The 4,765-nt window shown below is 40.2% G+C and overlaps 1 pseudogene; it reads left to right on the top strand.

Moving 5' to 3' along the window:
- The first annotated feature begins 2,428 nt into the window (after positions 1 to 2,428).
- LOC147890937 (calcium-binding protein KIC pseudogene) lies at positions 2,429 to 3,478 on the top strand (annotated as a pseudogene).
- The last annotated feature ends 1,287 nt before the right edge of the window (positions 3,479 to 4,765 follow it).

Below are 4,765 nucleotides of genomic sequence, written 5' to 3' on the forward strand. Positions count from 1 at the left end.
ATGTGCCATGAGTAATTATATTATGTTTCATGTACTTTCTTCTGTGTTGTTTGCATGTGTGCCATGAGTAGTTATATCATTTGCATGTGTTTCATGAGTTTTCTTTTATGTTTTGCAATTCAATTCCAAATCTTTCGTTGTGGAAATGCTAAACCATTTTTGAATTGTATCTTAAGCAAGAAATAGTACTAACTATTTGTCAACTTAATGTACATGGGAGAATTTCCATGTATACATATACATCATGAAACCCTACCCATGCATATCACTAAGAAAGTATGTGTGATTACGATTGTGAATACTTAATTAATTAATGCTTATGAATAAATCAAAATTTGCATAGTCATGAATAATTCGTATAAGCCAAGTTCGTGATACAAACACAATGCCATTTCAAAAGACTAATGCTCTATAGATCGAGTTCGAATACAAATTGCTGATAAGGAACACAAATAAGAGAGTATTCAAACTATAATACGAGAGCACTATGGCAAGGCATTAAAATGTAAAAGAATTAAAAACTAGATCATATTATAACCTAAAAAGAATTGTTAGTCTTCTTAGCATTTAAGTACTACGGCTAAGTCAATTTGTAGACGCATGTAACCGTGTAGCGTTTCGCATTGTCCACCATGTTGCTTTACCATTTATCAAGCTAGATGCATGAGTATGAAACAATTACATCCATTGCTAGCTATGATTTCACCCTTGCTAAATTTATCCTATAACTCTTGCTGTTATAGAAGTACAAAGCAACCCATGGTTTCTCTTTATTCTAGCACCATTCAGACAGGAGAACATCCCTGCATGAGAGCATGCCAACTAATTGAAATCTAACTTGAGTGGTTTGAAAGTGAGAACACACCCTTTTGGGATACATACTAACAAACTTTGTCCAACATGTTCATGACCTTCCAGGTCCATGATCCTTCCATATTCTGTAATGCGCTCTTCTAGAGGTATAAAAAATGACGCTTTTGGAGTGTTGGAGGCTTGCAAAAGATCTCAAAGTACTTTCACATGAGCACATCAACCAAATCCCAGTGAGTACAAAGAGAGAGAGAGAGAGAGAGAGAGAGAGAGAGAGAGAGAGAGAGGGAGGGAGGGAGGGAGGGAGGGAGGGAAGGAGGGAGGGGGAGAGAGAGAGAGAGAGAGAGAGAGAGAGAGAGAGAGAGAGTGCTTGGAGATTCCACCCTTGGTTTCAAGATTTTCCATGTTTGAATAGGAGGGTTCGCCCATTCGTTGACATAGATCACTGGTAGTTGCTTGGACCTTTTGTTTATTTATAGCAAGTTTAAAAGAAAGTAAGAATCAATTATTCAAAAACTAGCAACCCAAGCCAATAAAACTAGGCTATTACAATATTGTATGAATCTAATGGTTTTGATCATGATGTGGGGATTCATGAGAGCCTAACTTTTAGAAACTTTTCACTAGGCTACCTAAAGTGATGATCATCTTTCAAGATCCACTTCTCAGAAGGGTGGCAAAGAGGGCTATGAGCTCATGTGAGAGAGAAAGTCCCTCTTCCCATTATCTTCTAAGAGGGTGGGATGGAGAACGTTTTAGTTTTTTTCTTTTTCCTTTGAAAAAGGGGCAATTTTATTAAAGATAAAAGAAGTGTTTAAGTATGAATCCAATGGTTTTGATCATGACATGTGGGTTCATGAGAGCCTAACTTTTGGAAAGTCTTCACTTGGCTACCAAACATGATGATCATCTTTTAAGACCCACTGCTATTGGGAAGGGTAGGAAAGAGGGTGGTGAGCTCATGTGAGAGGGAAAGTCCCTCTTCCCATAATCTTCGAAGAGGGTGGGATGGCTTAGTTTTCTTTCTTTTTCCTATGAAAAAGGGGCAATTTATGAAAAGACAAGGTGGCGATACCACTCTGGCCCTACTTGGAACCTTCGCCTTCATCACTCACCATCTACTACTGGTGCTCCTCCTGCTCTTCTACTGCTTGGTGTGTAAGGCTAAGAGGGTAGGTACTAAGTACTTCCAATAAAGGAAGTTGCTAAAACAAATTTAGTAAGATCAGGGTTGGTTCCTATTTGGGTCAAACATTCCTATTTGAGTCAAACAAATTTAGTAAGATCTAGGTTGGTTCCTATTTCGGTCAAACATTCCTAACTACATCATTAACCTAAGACCTAACCCTAGTCCCCACTAACCCGATCAACTTGACCGACTACTCACAAACCCCCACTTTTACTAACCCAACCCAAAAAACCAACACTACCCTAAGACCCTTTGCAGGGCCAATAAAAGAAGCGTTGAAGGACCCAAAGTTGATGAAGCAAAGAACACTCGGTCCCAAAATCTCAAGATCTTGCTATGGCAACTCACTATGAACCTTCCTAGTGACCGCTTGAAAGTTGGGATACACGTTGAGCCGACCTTTTGGCAACGACGAGGAAGCTACTCCACAAGGTCCTAATGCATCTTATCATACTGCCATCTGGAAGCCAGAAAGCTTCCACTACTACTCGGTCGGCGTGAGAGCTTCCACCCTCTTTCCTCTTTCGCTCGCCCTTCATCTTAATAGAGTCCACAGCCTCCATGGGTTTTCCTCATCTTCCCCCCTCTCTCCTTGCCTCCTTCCCTTCCCTCTAACGAACGATTTAGTTTTTGCACCAATGGAAAACTTGCAGTTCCACGATTTTCTGCCTCTCATGGCGCAGAAGCTCGGCGACGATGGCCTCATGGAAGAGCTCGCCCTGGGATTTCGCCTGCTTGCCGATCCCAGCACAGGCACCATCACTTTCGAGACGCTGAAGCGCAACGCCCGACATCTGGGTCTGGATGGAATGAGCGACGGCGAGTTCCGGGAAATGGTGCGAATGGGCGATACGGACGGCAGCGGAGCACTGAACTTGGAGGAGTTCTGCGTCGTCATGATCAGGTCGAGTCCATCGTTGATGCAACAAGCCGAGGAGCTGCTGGAGGATCTCCTTGTTGCCGCGTTGGATGACGATACAGAAGATGGTTGGGCGAAATACTCATAGACGTTGGGTTTTCCGTCCACGAAGACCCTGCAGGAGCAGGAGGGCGAGATCTACAGCCGGTAATTTTCTAAGGCTTTGTTTCGTCCCGTAGCAGTTCTTCGAGACTCAAGCTCCGGCAGCAATACATGTTGGATCGAGCTTGATAGCAATCCCCAGGAACCGGATCATCGAGTTCTTGAACTTGGTGATGAAAAACGATGACACTGCGCGCCGATTCCCAACAACGGACATTTGATCGATCTCTCTCTCTCTCTCTCTCTCTCTCTCTCTCATATCATTGGAATAACCGACATTTGATCGATCGATCGTCTCTCTCATATCATTGGAATACACTTTATCTTGTAAAGAATGTCATACATTTTTGAAAACATTCAAACGAGCATCACCATCTTGTCAAGGATGTAATACATTTTCGGGAAAGCATTCATAAGAGCATCACTATCTCGCAATTTGTCACTCGAGTCCTTGGAGAATTGAACCCTTTTTCTTAAAGTAACAAGAAGCATGTACTTTGAACTAGAGAACTTCACTCTATTGTGGCATTCTTGCAAACTTCATACAATTGTTTTACTTTTCAATATCATTTTTAATTTCATACATCATAAGACGAGATTGTAGAATGCCACAACCTTGTTCACATTTGGTTAATTTCATTAGGACTTGGAGTTTTGCCAAGCTTACGTATCTAGGGACTCATCACTATAGGATGGTCTCTTTACCATGGGACTCACTGATTCTCCCAAACTTGAGTCCAATACTCATGAACGATTATGTGTACATGTATTTGATACATATATTTGAAGTATTTGATACATATAGCCACCCTATTATGTGTACATTTATTTGAGCTTTCATTTTTCATTATGCACTATTTACACCACTATTTTATGATGTGTAGACATCACTTTCATGAATGAATCCATGAGCTTTAACTGCACATACCATCTTTATCGAGATCACTAGCAATTGCATATACCATCTTTGTTTAGGTTTGTTTAATTATAGGCCTAGGTTCTTCCTTTATGGTACCCTCTTTATTGAGCTTGTTATCAAGTGCATATACAATTCAGATTTATTTAACTACACAGATGGATTCTAGGGCATGTTTTCTTTATGGTATCACTATGATCTAAAGGCTTTGGGGTCTCTTGAGCCAACATTTGACATTTACTTTTTTTCTTTTTGGGAGAAAATTGTGAGTTGTATTCACGATAGCAAATAAAATTACATTAGCTTTGTGAGCTACTCATCACACTTTTTTACAACTTTTTAGAATTCCTTATGTGCTTAATGTGCTTGCAATACAGTGAATGTGTTTGCTATTGGAATAAAAGCTACACACTCACCTTCCTCAATTGGCTTTCCAATCATAGTTTCCTTTGTGCTAACTTGTTTGAATGCATATCTAAATGTCCTGTAGGCATAGGTATTGTAGCATCTCCTACTTTTTTCGACTTCAAGAACGATTTTCCCTATATATTCCAAGGTCTCATGGAGTTAATAGCATTAAAACTTGTTGGCTTTAAAACACCATGTTAGTGATTTTGGGAAAATCCCAATTTGCGTGTTTTCTTGAATCCATGAATTAGAATGAAGTTTGTTTCATATGGAAGGGGAGGAATTCATATTGTTGGACCATATTCTCTCTCCTTGAATAAAGAAAGGAGACCAAGAAGGTAAAAATTTTAGTTACTACTCATGAGAAAGGAGAAGCAAGCCTAATATGGATCGATGAAGTAGTCAAGAAGAGCTTGGATTG

Source organism: Dipteris shenzhenensis, chromosome 18 (assembly GCF_047967505.1).
Source record: "Dipteris shenzhenensis isolate YYH24624 ecotype China chromosome 18, Dip_SZ_1.0, whole genome shotgun sequence".
NCBI classification, from domain to species: Eukaryota; Viridiplantae; Streptophyta; class Polypodiopsida; order Gleicheniales; family Dipteridaceae; genus Dipteris; species Dipteris shenzhenensis.